The following is a 19,812-nucleotide window of genomic DNA, read 5'->3' as shown; positions in this document are numbered from 1 at the left end:
TTGTATAAAATACTTAGGAATCTATCAGCCAAGGGAAAATCAGAAACTTTGTGAGCAAAACTACAAAACACTTTCCACACAAATTAAGTCTGATCTAAGCAATTGGAAAAATATTAAATGCTCTTGGATTGGGCGAGCAAATATAATAAAAATGACAATACTACCTAAACTAATCTATTTTTTTAGTGCTGTACCAGTCAGACTCACAAAAAAACTATTTTAATGACCTAGAAAAAATAACAACAAAGTTCATATGGAAAAAAAAAAGGTCAAGAATTTCAAGGGAATTAATGAAAAAAAAATCAAATGAAGGTGGCCTAGTTGTACCAGATCTAAAATTATATTATAAAGCAGCAGTTACTAAAACCATCTGGTATTGGCTAAGAAATAGACTAGTTGATCAATGGAATAGGTTAGGTTCAAAGGACAAAACAGCCAATAACTTTAATAATATAGTGTTTGTCAAACCCAAAGATCCCAGTTTTTGGGATAAGAATGCATTATATGACAAAAATTGCTGGGAAAATTGGAAATTAGTATGGCAGAAACTAGGCATTGACCCACACTTAACACCGTACACCAAGATAAGGTCAAAATGGGTTCATGACCTAGGCATAAAGAATGAGATTATAAATAAATTGGAAGAGCATAGGATAGTTTATCTCTCAGACCTGTGGAAGAGGGAGGAATTTATGACCAAAGAAGAACTAGAAATCACTATTGACCAAAAGTAGAAAATTTTGATTATATCAAATTGAAAATTTTTGTACAAACAAAACAAATGCAGACAAGATTAGAAGGGAAACAATAAACTGGGAAAACATTTTTACAGTCAAAGTTTCTGATAAAGGCCTCATTTCCAAAATATATAGAGAATTGACTCTAATTTATAAGAAATCAAGCCATTTTCCAATTGATAAATGGTCAAAGGATATGAACAGACAATTCTCAGATGAAGAAATTGAAACTATTTATAGACATATGAAAATATGCTCCAAATCATTATTAATCAGAGAAATGCAAATTAAGACAACTCTGAGATACCACTACACACCTGTCAGATTGGCTAGAATGATAGGGAAAGATAATGTGGAATGTTGAAGGAGATGTGGTAGATACATTGTTGGTGGAATTGTGAATACATCCAGCCATTCTGGAGAGCAATTTGGAATTATGCTCAAAAAGTTATCAAACTGTGCATACCCTTTGATCCAGCAGTGTTTCTACTGGGCTTATACCCCAAAGAGATTCTAAAGAAGGGAAAGGGACCTGTATGTGCCAAAATGTTTGTGGCAGCCCTGTTTGTAGTGGCTAGAAGCTGGAAAATGAATGGATGCCCATCACTTGGAGAATGGTTGGGTAAATTGCGGTATATGAATATTTAGGAATATTATTGTTCTGTAAGAAATGACCAGCAGCATGAATACAGAGAGGATTGGCGAGACTTACATGAACTGATGTTATGTGAAATGAACAGAACCAGATCATTATATACCTCAACAACGATATTGAATGAAGATATATTTTGATGGAAGTCGATTTCTTCGACAAAGAAATCTACCTCAGTTTCAATTGATCAAGGATGGACAGAAGCAGCTACACCCAAAGAAAGAACACTAGGAAATGAATGTAAACTGCTTGCATTTTTGTTTTTCTTCCCAGGTTATTTTTATCTTCTGTATCCAATTCTTCCTATGCTACAAGAGAACTGTTTGGTTCTACACACATATATTGTATCTAGGATACACTATGACATATTTAACTTGGGGAAGGGGTGAAGAGAGGAAGGGGAAAAGTTGGAACAGAAGGGAGTGCAAGGGATAATGTTGTAAAAAAAATTACCCAGGGATGGACTCTGTCAATAAAAAGTTATAATAATAATAATAAAAATCCACTGAAGAAAACAACACCTTGAAAAGTAGAATTAATAAAGTGGAAAAAGCGATTAAGACTTTCTAGGATTCCCTAGGTCATATCAGTTGCAAAGAATGATAGTTTTATTTTCTTTTTGACTATTCTAACTCCTTTATTTATTTTTTTTCTTTTCCTATTGATAAAGACAACATTTCCGGTATAACACTGAATAGTAGTATTAATGGACATCCTTGTTTCATTCCTGATCTTTTTGGGAAAGTGTCCAGTTTCTCTCCCTTGCAAATAATGCTTGCTGCTGATTTTCAATAGATACTTCTTCTTATTTTAAGGAAAACTCCCTTTATTCCTATGTTCTCTAGTGTTTTTAATAGGAATGGGTATTGTATTTTGCCAAAAGCTTTTTTCTGCATCTATTGAAATTATCAAATTATTGGTTTTGTTATTGACGTGGTCTATTATGGTAATAATTTTGCAAATCTCTGTTCATATTCTTCAGACATTCTATTTACCTAATTTAATCACTTAAATCTATATATTACCTTCACTTAATGAGCAAGGAGATGTTATTTAGATCACATCTATGAGATCTGAAAGTTTTCACTGCTTTCTTTAAGTCTAAATGTTTCAATAAGAAAGTCATGATTTGAGGCATAAATAGTTCTAGGTCTTGTTTAGAGTTATACTGACTGCATAGGACATCTCTACCTTGGGCTGCAAAGTATGTAATCTATCTGCTTTCTATACTGATTATTAGGTGAAATCCATATATACAGTATGTTTTTCAATTGTTGGAAAAGGTATTTCTTATGACCAGTAAATTATCTCGACAAAACTCTATTAATTTCTGCTATACTTCATTTTGTAGTCCAAGGCCAAGAATGTACATACTGTTTTAATTTTCTTTTGATTTCCTACTTTAACATCCTAATCTGTAAATGTGACATCTTTTTTTCCCTTTTTAAAATCATCTCTAGAAGATGTTGTGGTTTTTATAAACTGATCAACTTTAGCTTCTTTGGCATCAATGATTAGAGCCTACATTTCTATGCTTGTGATGTTGAATGGTTTGCTTGGGATTCAAAATGATAACATTCAGTCATTTTTGTTATTATACCTCAATACTGCACTTCTTACCTTTTTTGACTATGAGGGCTACTTCATTTTTTTCTATGCATTTTTTGCTCACTGCATATATGTAGATATCATCTGAATTAAGCCTAGCTATTCCTCACCATTTAAGTTCATTGATGCCCAGTCAATGTTTAATTTTTCCAATCTCCTGTTCTAACACATCCAACTTTATCTTGCCTTCCAGGTTTCTATGCAATATTGAACTTTATAGATTAAAGTTACCTATCATCACTAGATGCACCTGCAGATGAGTTTTCTTTTGACTTTGGCCCTGCCACTTCTTTAGTACTGAAATTCCTTGTGTTTATCCTCTGTTCTTCCCCAGTAGCATACTGGACCACTTTCTAACCTGAGAAGGTCATGTTCTAGTGTCGTATCTTTTGTCTTTTTAGTAATGTTCATAGGCAAAATGTTGGCAAAAATATTGAAGTGGTTTTTCATTTCCTTCTGCAGTGGATCACCTTTGCTAGAACTTTCCAATATGGACTGTTTATTTTGGGTAAACCTACATGGCATAGCTAATATTTGAATGACACAAGCCTCTCTGCCATAACAAGGTAATGATCCACGGGAATATGGATTTCTTGAATTTTGTTATTTAATATTATTAAGTTCTTCATTTTTATAATAATAATACAGTGGAGTGGCAGCAGCTAAGTGGTACAATGGATAGAGCACCAGCCCTGAATTCAGGAGGACCTGAGTTCAAATCTGGTCTCAGACACTTAATACTTCCTAGCTGTGTGACTCTGGACAACCCAGTTGCCTCAGCAAAAAATATATATATATATAATAATACATTAACAATAATAATAATAATAATACAAAAAGTACATTGATACTTTTTGGCAGAATCAAGTTTAATTTGAAATAGGAGGATGAGAAAGAAAACAAGAAAGTAGGAGTTCTGATCCTTGAAAACAACTGCTTGAGTATGTTTTGCAGAAATCACTAATGAATCCACTCAGGCTATATGGTATAAGAGTTTAAACACATGTACACACACACACACACACACACACACACACATGCATTCACACACTCACACACACATGCACATACACACACAAACACATACATACATCCTGGCTGAAACACTTACTTTGGTAAAGTCACTTTACATCTGGGTGGCTCAGTTTTCTTTTGTTATGATGCTGAGCAGTTACTTGAATTCATTGATGAGCACAGAGGCTAACATTCCTATGTTCCTCTTGTTGATAGTATGTGCTCTCAGCATCAGAGGGTGTTCCTATAAATTTCTTTCTATGGTTCTCAGAGACTTGGCTGCCCTTATTCTCTCTTTCTTCTTCTTTTGTGGTATGAAATGTACATGTTAGTGACCTACAGAATGCTGTTCATGGTTTTATACAATGAGATTCTTATGATACTTAGTGGACTCAGCCCCTAGAAAATGCATTCTTTATCCTGCCTAATTCCAGTGAAATCCAGTGAGAAGAACATGGCATAATTAAAACATCTGTACAAATGTGACTTAATTATAATTGTTTCTTGTCTCATAACCACAGAAGCAAAATCATACATTAAATATATTAAAAACAATTGTTATGTAGAATATATTACATAGTAGTATACGTAGTAGTCTATACTTTTCCAAGACCTAGTAAGTCAAGTCTATAGTGGTTTATAGATAAACAGAACTAATAATTTAATGAAATTCAGGTTAAGTGTTCAAATTTAGATCTCATCAATGTTTGATGACCATACCAGAAGTTGAAGGAAAAAGGAAGTTTAGATTTAAATGCCCCCTCCTTCATTTTCAGATACTTAGTCTGTCGTATCAGTTACTTGCATGGATTAGGTGTACTGCTGCTTTTCTACTTGCTATGTTCCTCTTCATACCAGCAAGTGTAAAGAATGTTGTACCCTCTCAGTCTTATCTGGTGGATGGGGCTTATACCCCCCATCTTCTATTGTCCTTTTTCTCGAATTTGAAAAATAGCCATATAATAAATCACTTTTGCTTCCAGACTAATTCTCTTTACACTTTTAATTTTTTTCATATAGTAGATTCTATTGCCAAACCTAACTTTTGATGTTTTATGGGTAAACTACTTGAAATGTGACACAAGCTCGTTAGCTGGAGGAATAAAAGTAAAACAGAACTATCCTCCTACACCAATTTACATGGAAAATGTAATTGATAATATGATTGATTCATTATGTAGTGGATTAGATGATCTATTAGTTTCCATCTAGATCTAATAATGGCATTCATAAGTCTAAGACTTAAGAATCATTCCTAGTCTTAAAAAAAACTATAGTCTAAGAATTGTTTGGTCTAAAGATTAAATTTATTTTGATGCAAACAGGATAAATGCTAGTCCTACAAAACACATATTTAGCCTGTCTAATCCTTTTTTTTTTAAATAGTCTTTCAGTTCTGCATCACACAATTTGTTGCCTAGGCTTTAGTGTCCTGTGATTGTTTTAAACTCTAGTCTTCTATTAAAACCCTTTGGTTATAAAAGTCCTTTTTTTTTCCTTCACATTACTTACTTAAAATTTATAGAGACTATATCGGTTTGCAGGAAATCAAGCTGTTTCCTAAGGAAATTCTAGAGTTCTCTAATTTATAGACCATTTAACTAAATTTTAAATCCCTAAATAATCACCACATTTTAAAAATGAATATCCATCATGGATCTTTTGTTTGAAATACCCAAATCAGGCATTTATGAAAACCGAGAGAGTCAGAGTTTAGAACCAATGAAGAGAAAGGGTCAAAGTGATTAACATAATGTTATATTTTTTCTCCATAATATTGCTTAGCAAATATGTCTCCTAAGTAATGAAATACACTAGACTGTCTATATGACTGATTGCATTTTAATCATGTAAATACACTATGTAAACATTACAGAGGCTGCAATGATACAGAATACCAAAACATTGTTCAACAATAACAAATGAACTATTGCTTTACATTTTAAAAATCATATTATATTGTCAATGTAGTACCAATATCTCTTAAATTAGAATATAAAATAAAATTTACCCATAGAATAGTTTTCGTCTGTTACCAACAAAAATGGATTACTAGGTGTAATATAACAAAAAAAGAACTAATAACAACCTTTTCATAATTAAAATTTATTTTTATGGATTGATGCTTTGAAACAATCCTTGATGAGATCCTGCTTTCCATTTCACATCTGGTCTATATATTTTCTGAAGATGGGGAAAAAATGTGAAATTGGACACAGAGATAGGTTGTTTCTGTACTTAAGAAAAAAAAATCATAACATCCAATACATTCAATTGGAAGCAGAATAAACCTAAGTCTTATGTTTTTACTACTGTACCTCATATAATATGGTCAAATCCCAAATAGAGTGAATTACCTAAATTAGTTCATTATATTTTGATTATATTAAATAATTCCTTTATTTTAAAATACTTAGGTTAACATGAGATTATTATTATACTAATATTAATACTATGATGGAATTTTATCTATAAAGCTTTGATCTCTTGGCTTTTTCCCAGATTTCCAGAGAATCTCTTGACAGAGAAAATCAAAGAAATTTTGCTTATCCATTTTACAAAAATCAAGGATTGGTTTGGTCAAGCCAATGACTTCTTGAACAATTTTTCTACCTCTTCTTGAAGAATTTTCTCATGCTGGCAACATACTTGTGGTCACTTCCTTCAATTGCTGAAGTTAGTGCTTTCATTTGAGGAAGCATTCATGCCAGACAAGCATAGTGTTTCTAAATTGCTTTTTCATGAGTATTTTAAATAGGATGGGATTTGGTTGATAAATTCATAATGGCTCTTTCTGTCACTACATTGTAAAGGCAGAAACTCTGACTCTGCCACTTGCTGATGAACAATTCTTGCTGGCATCTATAAAAAACAATAATGAAAATAATGATAATGAAAATTTTTTGTTTACTATGAAATGTTGACTGTTCTTTAGTTGGACAAGTCCTCAATATAGATAAATAACTGCCTCCATGGATATGAAGGATAGCAAAAGAAATTTATAGAATAAAACTCTCATTTTCATAAGACAACTAAATGAAATCTCTCAAATTTTAAAAATTATTTGGAATTAAGACATTGTCTCTAAGATCCTTTACAAAATATTTTTATTAATTATTGGGAGAGCACCTTAAAAAATTGCTGAGCCTTTTAGAGTCATGATATGTTTATGGGGAGTTTGATTATTTTTCACTTATTACAGATCTAATAAATTGGGTTGGGCTATCATGAATACATTGACAATAAATTGGTAAGATTGGATGACAGTAGATTGCATCTTAACTAATTATACTAGCACAGAAGTGACTAATGGTAGTATTGAAGCAAAAGTATATGATGACTATAAGTACTTTCACCAGCATATCTCAAAAAGAAAATTCTTGTATTTGAAATTTCTAGACCTAGACAGTGGCCTAGCCTTCTAATCTGAAAAATATAGCTGTAGAGAGGGGAATTATGTGGCCAAGGAGTAAGAATTCCCTAACTCAAGCCTTCTGGATTAAAAAAAAAAATGGTGACTTTCCTGAGCCTCTCAAGTTAAAAAGCTTAGGCTTAGATTCCAGAGAGATCTCTGGAGCCCATAGTGGGGAAAAAATATTATGCAGATAGAACTATAGGAATAGGTTTGAACAAGTCAGTCATCACAAATATGGGAGAAATGTAGCTCAATATAGTAAGGGTAAGGAGTGGATTTACTTGAGATACTAATTTGGTGTAGGAGAACAAAAAAATGCTGAAAGAGGAAGGGAGTTCCATTAGAAGCATATGGAAGGCGCTAAAAATAAACTTTTATTTATTTCAAGATTTTACTTCCAAACAATGGAATAATTTTGTTTTTATTAATAATAATCAAAACTTTGGCATTTGTCCCAATATAATAGATACATATATGCATACAATACATAGATACATAGATACAATATAATAGAACAATATAATAGTATTTGTATTGCAGATATTTTGTTTGTTTGTTTGTTTTGTTTTTATGGATTCATTTTTTTCAGATGTAAATTTCACTTTCTCCAGCAGTGACTTACAATGATGTCTCAGTGTTCCACATACTTGATTTACTGTTCTGGAAAGCTATTCTAAGAGACTTCAACATTTGAAAAATCCCACTAAAATACAAAGATATGTACAATCTAACTAAATTGAGTTTAGTGAGATTCATAAATATCTCTGCTATTAGAGGATTTGAGTTTTGCAAATCTCTTGAGATTGGGAATTCTGAAGCAAGATAGGTCAAATAAATTGTTTGAATAAAATCTGGTACCTATATGGTGAGTCCATAGTAGTGCTGGAGAGGAGGAGCATCAGGGTTGTCTATAGAAGAGTGAACAGGCTTGGCCAGAAATAGAGCAGGTCAAAGCTATTCTTTTTATCATAATGGAACTGGGCACATGAGCAGCCCTTAAACATACAACCTGAGTGCATTGAGATAGGAAATCCTAGTCTTTAAAAAACAAAATAAAACAAAAACAAATTATTCCAATATTGTCTAGCAGCTAGTAGCAACTTGTTTTGTTTACAACAACTCATGAAAATATCTACTTATATATGAAAAAGGTAAACCATCTCTATTCATAGAGCAAGTATTCCATTGATGAAATGTCTGCTTTTTGAAGCAATATTTCTCCATCTAGGCATAAAAAGGAGAGGTCAATTCAAGGTTGTATAAAGAAATATCTCTTTATGATTAGATCTAAATAATAATGAAATAGAATGGCTCACTAGATAGTGGTCTCTCCTTTATTGGAACCCTTTAAAGAAAAACTGGGATTATCATGCATGTCAATAATGTTTAGATAGAGGTTGTACTAGATGGAGCTCTGAGGTCTCTTCTTACTCTGAGATGTCAATATGTCAATAAACATTTATTAAGTGCCAACTGTGTGTCAGGCACCATGTTAAGTTCTGGTTTGGAAAGAAAGGCAAAAATAGTCCCTATTTTCAAAAAGCTCATAGTTTAAGGGGGTAGACAACATGCAAACAGCTATGTACAAACAAGATACACGCAGGATAAATTGAAGATAATCAGCAGAGGGAAAGCACTAGAATTGGGTGGAGTGGAGGAAGTGGGGTATAAGACAAGAAAGATCCTGAGATTTTGTGCTGCTAAGTAAAGTGTAGTTTTCGATGTAATCCTTCTAATTTGAAACATGTGTGGCAGAAAAATGCACCATCTTGCAGCCTTTATTTTAATGAGGAGCCCCTTTAAACATAGCCTTGTTGATCCTTATACCATAGACATCACTGTGCTTGCATTTGCCATATGTATGTGACCAATACAGAACTGAATTTATCCAATGGTATTAATGGCAAAACTCTGCTCAAATAGTGCTCTGATAATAAAAATTCATTTTATTCTTGGGTTTACTCTAGTAGACCTTTAGTATGTGTGTGTATTTAAATGTTTATGTATGTATATATACACACACATATCTGTATATGTGTGCATGTATATACACATTGTAAGGAGGAAGAGCTACATTATTTTTTTCATGTTGTTAATCAGGATTATCTATTTCCCATCAGAGAAATTAACAGTGATAGTTACATTGACTTATCTTGACACCCTGGGCTCTGAGAGATGATCTTTGAGGTGTCCAGGATTAGGCCATCAACATACTTCTTAGCAATTTCCAAATCATGTTCACTGTTCTCTGGCTTTCTTCTTTACATAAAAAATTGTATTCTGTTCCTATGTTCTTGGAGTCTGATAGGTGAGATTTTGAGTTATATTGCCCTGTACTCAGGAATATTTCTTGAGAACAAATTATTAATTTTTCATGGTGAATATCTGCGTTTTGGAGATCACCAACTACTACAAACTAGGATTCAATCCATCTTTTTGTTAATTATCTAGATATGACATAGTGATTCATATTAAATTTAAAATTATGCTGAGTATGTTTTTTTTTTAAATTTTGAGAATTAGTTATTAAATATTTGCATGCATAGTCCTGCATGGCCCAGACCAGGACTTCACTTCCCTCTGATTTTTCTATCCTTCAACCTCTGGAACTTATAATGTACTCCATCTTCCTACTCTCCAGATTTTCCAACTCTACTTTCCCTAACAATAGTCTTTCCCAATTAGTCTCAAGTGCTTAATATAGATCCTGGCCCTTATTAATGCTTTCTCATTTTAACTTGTATGCTATAAATTTTTGTGACATTTTTGTTTTGGGTATTATAATTAGAGAATGAAAGACATTTTGAGTGAAGAAGCATTTTATTTATCAGACAGAATGCAAGCTTCTTAAAGCAGTGATTGATTGCTTTCTTTATTTAGCATGGTGTCTGCCATATTTTAATAAATACTTGTTTATTGACCAATGAAATGATCATCTAAAATCATAATATAGTGAAATGTTAAATAAAATATATCTATTTTATTTTTTCCCAAATAGATGGAAATCATACTATAATTTTTCATATCCCAACTACTTAATCATACAGCTAGCCAATCTCTACAAGCAGATGAAAAGAACATTACGACTAGAAAGGTAAAGGAGTCAACTCGGATCATGTCATTTCTTTCTATTCACATTAAACATTACAAGTATAATAGAGGGGAGAAGTTTTATACACACACACACACACACACACACACACACACATATCAACCAGATATATATTCTGGACATCCTCCAAAATGAAATGGTACCTGATGTCCAAGAGTTTACTTTTTGAGGATATTTATGTATATTATTATAATTAAAAGAAAATTTGGAGAGGAAAGTGCTTATACTTGGGGGAATCAGGAAAGATCTTATAAAGTAAGTGGCCCTTAAGGTGACCTCTGAAAAAATTCAGGATTCTGACAAGTGGGAATGAGGAAGGAATGCACTGCAGTTATGGAGACTATCATGTGAAAAAGCACAAAGTTAAGAGCCTAGTGGTCTCGCTATTAGTATACATTGTCAGAAAACAGTCAATTTCACTTATACCTGGAAGCAGGCAGATCACCAAGAACCAGTACCCCCAGTCTTTGCCCTAGAACATCTCCTTATTCAGACTCTGAACAATAGATATAATTCATTAATCATCTACTATTACTACTATGGCTAAGCTAGCAAACTTCTACCACATGTTTCTTTTGACTATGCATGTACTACTTAATCACCTTTTACCTAGGAGTAAACTGTTACATCCTTTCCCATTCTCTCATCCTTTTTTTGCTCAATGCTACCCTACTAATAATGTTCCACTCCAACTATACCCGCCCATTTCATTGTTTTCTTTTAATTTCCCATTTCACAATGATCAAACTATTATTGACTCAATATTTCTTTCTCTCATATGCCTTATGTTTCCTTAATCCACTTAGATTTAGCTCCATATCCTAGCTCCTGCAAGATTATATTGTACCTAAGGTTATCATTTCTAGCTCTGAATGCACTTTTTTAAAAATTAAAACTTTTTATTTACAAAGCATATGCATGGGTGATTTTTCCAACATTGACCCTTGCAAAAAGTTCCAATTTTTCCCCTCTTTCCCCCAACCCCTTCCCCATGGGTATCCACTCAGTTTCCAGTTTCTTGCAACTACAAAGAAGGCTGCCACAAACATTTTTGCACATGCAGGTCCCTTTCCCTCCTTTAAGATCTCTTTGGGATATAAGCCCAGTAGTAACACTGCTGGATCAAAGGGGATGCACAAGTTGATAACTTTTTGAGCATAGTTCCAAATTGTTCTACATAATTCCACCAACAATGTATCAATGTCCCATTTTTCCCATATCTCCTCCAACATTCATCATTATCTTTTCCTGTCATTTTAGCCAATCTTAGAGGTGTGGAGTGGTACCTCATAATTATCTTGATTTACATTTCTCTGATCAATAGTGATTTGGAGCACCTTTTTATGTGGCTACAAATAGTTTCAATTTCTTCATCTGAAAATTGTGTGTTCATATCCTTTGGCCATTTATCAATTAGAGAATGGATTGATTTCTTATAAATTATTGTCAATTCTCTATATATTTTGGAAATGAGTCCTTTATCAGAACCTTTGACTGTAAAAATATTTTCCCTGTTTATTGCTTCCCTTCTAATCTTACCTGCATTAGTTTTGTTTGCACAAAAACTTTTTAACTTAATATAATCAAAATTATCTATTTTGTGATCAATAATGATCTCTAGTTCTCCTTTGGTCACAAATTCCTTTCTCTTCCACAAATCTAAGAGGTAAACTATCCTATGTTCTTCTAATTTGTTTATAATATCATTTTTTATGTCATGAACCCATTTTGACCTTATCTTGGTATATGGTGTTAGTTGTGGGTCTATACCTGCTTTCTGCCTTTTTCCCAGCAGTTTTTATCAAATAGTGAATTCTTATCCCAAAAGCTTGGGCCTTTGGCTTTGTCAAATACTAGACTGTTATAGTCAGTGGCTATTTTGTTCTGTGAACCTAACCTATGCCACTGATCAACTTTGCTATTTCTTAGCCAGTAAAATGTTTTTGATGACCGCTACTTTATAATATAGTTTTAGATCTGGTACAGCTAGGCCACCTTCATTTGCTTTTCTCTTCATTAATTCCTTTGAAATTCTTGACCTTTTGTTCTTCCAGATGAATTTTGTTGTTATTTTTTCTAGGTAGTAAGATAGTTTCTTGGGAATTTGATTAGTATAGCACTAAATAAATAGATTAGGGAGTATTGTCATCTTTATAATATTTGCTTAATCCATCCACAATCACTTGATATTTTTCCAACTGCTTAGATCTGACTATTTGTGTGGAAAGTGTTTTATCATTTTGCCCATATAGTTCCTGACTTTCACTTTGTAGATAGATTCCCAAATATTTTATACTATCCAGAGTTATTTTAAATGGAATTTCTCTTTATATCTTTTGCTAGTGAATTTTGTTAGTAATGTATAAGAATACTGATGATTTATATGGATTTATTTTGTACCCTGCAAATTTACTGAAGTTGTAGATTATTTCTAATATTTTTTACTTGATTCTTTGGGTTCTCTGAGTATACCAATCATATCATCTGCAAAGAATGATAATTTGGTTTCCTCATTCCTACTCTAATTCCTTTGATCTTTTTTTTTTCTTCTTTTATTGCCGAAACTAGCATTTCTAATACAATATTGAATAGTAATGGTGATATTGGGCGACCTTGTTTCTTTCACCCCTGATCTTATTGTGAACCCTGATTCCTATTACAAATGATGCTTACTGATGGTTTTAAATAGATGCTACTGACTATTTTAAGGAAAAGTCCATTTATTCCTATACTCTGTAGTGTTTTTTATTAGGAATGGATGTTGAATTTTATCAATTGCTTTTTCTGCATCTATTGATATAACATGATTTTTGTTAATTTGGTTATTGATATACCCAATTTTGCTAATAATTTTCCTAATATTGAACCATCCTTGCATTCCTGCTATAAATCCTACTTATTTGTGGTGTATTATCCTGGGGATGATTTTCTGTAATCTCTTTGCTAATGTTTTGTTTAAGATTTTTACATCAATATTCGTTAGGGAGATTGGTCTATAATTTTCTTTTTCTGTTTTCATCCTACCTGGTTTAGGTATCAGTACTATGTCTGCGTCATAAAAAGAATTTCAAAAGAATTTGTGATGACTGCGTATTTAAAATCAGGCGGCGTCAGGAATTCAGGTTAAGGGAAAAATCTTCAATCTTTATTGAAGAGGTGAAGAAGAATTGTGATAGCAATATGGGCAGCTGCGACAGGAAGCCAGCTAGCAGAGGGGGATTGGAAGTGAAGGGTGGTCGCAATAGCAATACGAGCAGCAGTGACGAGATGCCAGCCAGCAGTCTCTCCTTCCACTTCCCTTTCCACTCCCCTGCCTCCACCCACCAAAAACATCATTTCCTATACAACACATCAGGACTTGCACAAAGAGTGGGCGGAGGCCATTCTTTCTCCAAGCATATATATTAATCGAGTATAGTCCAATTACTATTTAGCCTCATGTGCTTAGGACCTCAGTGCATCAACTCGAGCCTCAGCCCATTACAAGAATCCATTTCCCATTTTTTTTTCACATAGTTTATATAGCATTGGAGTTAATTGTTCTTTAAATGTTTAGTAGAATTCACATGTAAATCCATCTGGTACTGGGAATTTTTTTTTTTTTTTTTTAATTTTTTATTTAATAATTACATTATATTGACACTCATTTCTGTTCCGATTTTTTTTCCCCTCCCTCCCTCCACCCCCTCCCCTAGATGGCAAGCAGTCCTTTATATGTTGGATATGTTGCAGTATATCCTAGATACAATATATGTTTGCAGAACCGAACAGTTCTCTTGTTGCGTAGGGAGAATTGGATTCAGAAGGTATAAATAATCCGGGAAGAAAAACAAAAATGCAGATAGTTCACATTCGTTTCCCAGTGTTCTTTCTTTGGGTGTAGCTGCTTTTGTCCGTCATTTATCAATTGAAACTCAGGTCTCTTTGTCAAAGAAATCCACTTCCATCAAAATATGTCCTCATACAATATCGTTGTCGAAGTGTATAATGATCTCCTGGTTCTGCTCATTTCACTTAGCATCAGTTCATGTAGGTCTCTCCAAGCCTCTCTGTATTCATCCTGCTGGTCATTTCTTACAGAACAATAATATTCCATAACATTCATATACCACAATTTACCCAGCCATTCTCCAATTGATGGGCATCCATTCATTTTCCAGTTTCTAGCCACTACAAACAGGGCTGCTATAAACATTTTGGCACATACAGGTCCCTTTCCCTTCTTTAGTATTTCTTTGGGATATAAGCCCAATAGAAACACTGCTGGATCAAAGGATATGCACATTTTGATAATTTTTTGGGCATAATTCCAGATTGCTCTCCAGAATGGTTGGATTCGTTCACAACTCCACCAACAATGCATTAGTGTCCCAGTTTTCCCACATCCCCTCCAACATTCATCATTATTTTTTCCTGTCATCTTAGCCAATCTGACAGGTGTGTAGTGGTATCTCAGAGTTGTCTTAATTTGCATTTCTCTGATCAATAATGATTTGGAACACTCTTTCATATGAGTGGTAATAGTTTCAATCTCATCCTCTGAAAATTGTCTGTTCATATCCTTTGACCATTTATCAATTGGAGAATGGCTTGATTTCTTATAAATTTGAGTCAGTTCTCTATATATTTTGGAAATGAGGCCTTTATCAGAACCTTTAACTGTGAAAATGTTTTCCCAGTTTGTTGCTTCCCTTCTAATCTTGTTTGCATTAGTTTTATTTGTACAAAGGCTTTTTAATTTGATGTAATCGAAATTTTCTATTCTGTGATCAGTAATGGTCTCTAGTTCATCTTTGGTCACAAATTTCTTTCTCCTCCACAAGTCTGAGAGATAAACTATTCTATGTTCCTCTAATTTATTTATAATCTCGTTCTTTATGCCTAGGTCATAGACCCATTTTGATCTTATCTTGGTATATGGTGTTAAGTGTGGGTCCATGCCTAATTTCTGCCATACTAATTTCCAATTATCCCAGCAGTTTTTATCAAATAATGAATTCTTTTCCCAGAAGTTAGGGGCTTTGGGTTTGTCAAACACTAGATTGCTATAATTGACTATTCTGTCTTGTGAGCCTAGCCTTTTCCACTGATCCACTAATCTATTTCTTAGCCAATACCAAATGGTTTTGGTGACTGCTGCTTTATAATATAATTTTAGATCAGGTACAGCTAGGCCACCTTCATTTGATTTTTTTTTCATTAATTCCCTTGAGATTCTCGACTTTTTATTGTTCCATATGAATTTTGTTGTTATTTTTTCTAGATCAATAAAATATTTTCTTGGAAGTCTGATTGGTATAGCACTAAATAAATAGATTAGTTTAGGGAGTATTGTCATCTTTATTATGTTCGCTCGGCCGATCCAAGAGCACTTAATATTTTTCCAATTATTTAAGTCTGACTTTATTTGTGTGGAGACTTTTTTATAATTTTGCTCATATAATTCCTGACTTTCCTTTGGTAGATAGATTCCCAAATATTTTATGGTATCAACAGTTATTCTGAATGGAATTTCTCTTTGTATCTCTTGCTGTTGGGTTTTGTTGGTGATGTATAAAAATGCTGAGGATTTATGGGGATTTATTTTGTAGCCAGCTACTTTGCTAAAATTATGAATTATTTCCAATAGCTTTTTGGTAGAATCTCTGGGGTTCTCTAGGTATACCATCATATCATCTGCAAAGAGTGATAGTTTGGTTTCCTCATTGCCTACTCTAATTCCTTTTATATCTTTCTCGACTCTTATTGCCGAGGCTAGTGTTTCTAATACGATATTAAATAATAATGGTGATAGTGGGCAACCTTGCTTCACTCCAGATCTTACTGGAAAGGTTCCAGTTTTTCCCCATTGCATATGATGCTTACTGATGGTTTTAAATATATGCTCCTGACTATTTTAAGGAAAAGTCCATTTATTCCTATGCTCTCAAGTGTTTTTATTAGGAATGGATGTTGGATTTTATCAAATGCTTTTTCTGCATCTATTGAGATGATCATGTGGTTTTTGTTTGTTTGGTTATTGATATAGTCAATTATGCTAATAGTTTTCCTAATATTGAACAGCCCTGCATTCCTGGTATAAATCCTACTTGGTCATAGTGTATTATCCTGGTGACAATTTTCTGTAATCTTTTTGCTAATATTTTATTTAAGATTTTAGCATCGATATTCATTAGGGAGATTGGTCTATAATTTTCTTTCTCTGTTTTCAGCCTACCTGGTTTAGGTATCAGTACCATATCTGTGTCATAAAAGGAGTTTGGTAGGACTCCTTCAATCCCTATTTTTTCAAATAGTTTATTTAGCATTGGAGTTAATTGTTCTTTAAATGTTTGGTAGAATTCACATGTAAATCCATCTGGTCCTGGGGATTTTTTCTTAGGGAGTTGATTGATAGTTTGTTCTATTTCTTTTTCTGAGATGGGACTGTTTAGGATATTTACTTCTTCCTCTGTTAGTTTGGGCAAGCTGTATTTTTGGAGGTATTTTTCTATTTCATTTAAGTTGTCGAATTTATTGGCATAAAGTTGGGCAAAGTAACTCCTAATTATTGCTCTAATTTCCTCTTCGTTAGTGGTGAGTTCTCCCTTTTCATTTTTAAGACTAACAATTTGATTTTCCTCTTTCCTTTTTTTAATCAGATTTACTAAGGGTTTGTCTATTTTGTTGGTTTTTTCATAGAACCAACTCTTAGTTTTATTAATCAATTCAATAGTTTTTTTACTTTCAATTTTATTGATCTCACCTTTTACTTTTAGAATTTCAAGTTTAGTGTTTGACTGGGGGTTTTTAATTTGTTCCTTTTCTAGCATTTTTAATTGCAAACCCAATTCATTGACCTTCTCTTTCTCTATTTTATACAAATAGGCCTCTAGAGATATGAAATTTCCCCTTATTACCGCTTTGGCTGCATCCCATACATTTTGGTATGATGTCTCATTATTATCGTTTTCTTGGGTGAAGTTATTAATTATGTCTATGATTTGCTGTTTTACCCAATCATTCTTTAGTATGAGATTATTTAGTTTCCAATTATTTTTTGGTCTACTTCCCCCTGCTTTTTTGTTGAATGTAATTTTCATTGCATCGTGGTCTGAAAAGGATGCATTTACTATTTCTGCCTTACTACATTTGAGTTTGAGGTTTTTATGTCCTAATATATGGTCAATTTTTGTATAGGTTCCATGAACTGCTGAAAAGAAAGTGTATTCCTTTCTGTCTCCATTACATTTTCTCCAGAGATCTATCATATCTAGCTTTTCTAGTATTCTGTTTACCTCTTTGACTTCTTTCTTATTTATTTTGTGGTTTGATTTATCTAATTCTGAGAGTGCAAGGTTAAGATCTCCCACTATTATAGTTTTACTGTCTATTTCTTCTTGCAGCTCTCTTAGTTTCTCTTTTAAGAATTTAGATGCTACCCCACTTGGTGCATATATGTTTAATATAGATAGTGCTTCATTATCCATGCTACCCTTTAGCAAGATATAGTGTCCTTCCTTATCTCTTTTAATTAGGTCAATTTTTGCTTTAGCTTGATCTGAGATCAGGATGGCTACCCCTGCTTTTTTGACTTCACCTGAAGCATAGTAGATTTTGCTCCAACCTTTTACCTTTAACCTGCATGTATCTCCCCGCTTCAGGTGTGTTTCCTGTAAACAACATATTGTAGGATTCTGGCTTTTAATCCATTCTGCTAACCGCTTCCTCTTTATGGGGGAGTTTACCCCGTTCACATTTATGGTTAGAATGACCAATTCTGTATTACTTGCCATCTTGTTAACCCCGGTTTATGCTTTCCTCCCTTCTTTCCCCTTTCCCCCCCTTCCAAGTATTAAGCTTGTGAGCACCCCTTGCTTCTCACAGCCCTCCCTTTTTAGTGTCCCTCCCCCGCCTTAGAGTTCCTCCCCCTATCTTACCCCTTTCCCTCCCAGTTCCCGTATTCCCTTCCGCTTAGCTTATTCCTTCCCTTTCCACTTTTCCCTTCTCACTTTTCAATGAGATGGGAGAAGTTTCACCATAGATTGAATATGTCTTAAGATTTTTCACTTAAAGCCAATTCTGAAGGCAGTAAGATACCCACTATATTCATCCCCCTCCATTCTTTCTCTCAGATATAATAGGTTTCCTATGCCTCTTCATGAGATGTACTACCCCCACTTTACCCTTTTTCTGGTACAATGTCCTTTCCACATCAATTTCTAGAACAAGGTATACATGTATTCTTTATACATCTATATAGTCAAAATATAGTTCCCAAGATTAATCTTTACCTTTTTAGATTTCTCTTGAGTTCTATATTTGTAGATCAAACTTTTTGTTAAGTTCTGGTTTTTTCATCAGAAATAGATGAAATTCGCTTACTTCGTTGAATGTCCATCTTCTTCCCTGGAAAAAGATGCTCATTCTCGCTGGGTAAGTTATTTTTGGTTGCATACCAAGTTCCTTAGCCTTTCGGAATATCATATTCCAGGCCCTTCGATCTTTTAATGTGGATGCTGCCAGATCCTGGGTGATCCTTATTGTGGCTCCTTGATACTTGAATTGGGTTTTTCTAGCCGCTTGCAATATTTTTTCTTTCATCTGAGGGTTCTGGCATTTGGCCACTATATTCCTTGGTGTTTTGATTTTAGGATCCCTTTCAGTGGGTGATCGATGAATCCTTTCAATGTTTATTTTTTCCTCTGTTCCTATGACTTCTGGGCAGTTCTCTTTGATAATTTCCTGGAAGACAGTGTCCAGGCTCTTTTTTTCATCATGCTTTTCTGGGAGTCCAATGATTCTCAGATTGTCTCTCCTGGATCTGTTTTCCAGGTCTGTTGTCTTCCCCAGAAGGTATTTCACATTTTTCTCCATTGTTTGATTTTTTTTGGATTTGCTTGACTGATTCTTCTTGTCTCCTCGAGTCATTCAATTCCACTTGTTCAATTCTGATTTTCAGTGAAGTATTCTCTTCACTCACTTTTTTAAAATCTTTCTCTAATTGTCCAATTGAGTTCTTTTGTTCTGTGGAATTTTTTTTTTTTTTTTTTTTCCATTTCGCCAATTTTGTTTTTTAGAGAGCTGTTTTCTGTTTCCAGTTCACTAATCCTATTTTTCAAGGATTTTACTTCTTTATCCACTCTCTCTTTAACTTTCTCCAGACTCTTTTCCCATTTTTCTTCTAGCTCCCTTGTGAGAGCCTTTTTAATCACTTCTATGAGGTTCATCTGTGCTGAGGAACAGACAATCTCCTCCTTTGGGGAATCACCTGGGGACTGCCTGTTTTTAGTCT

The sequence above is a fragment of the Antechinus flavipes genome, chromosome 1 (assembly GCF_016432865.1).
Source record: "Antechinus flavipes isolate AdamAnt ecotype Samford, QLD, Australia chromosome 1, AdamAnt_v2, whole genome shotgun sequence".
Taxonomy (NCBI): Eukaryota; Metazoa; Chordata; class Mammalia; order Dasyuromorphia; family Dasyuridae; genus Antechinus; species Antechinus flavipes.
The sequence above is the reverse complement of the archived record's forward strand: the minus strand, read 5'-3'. Positions refer to the sequence as shown.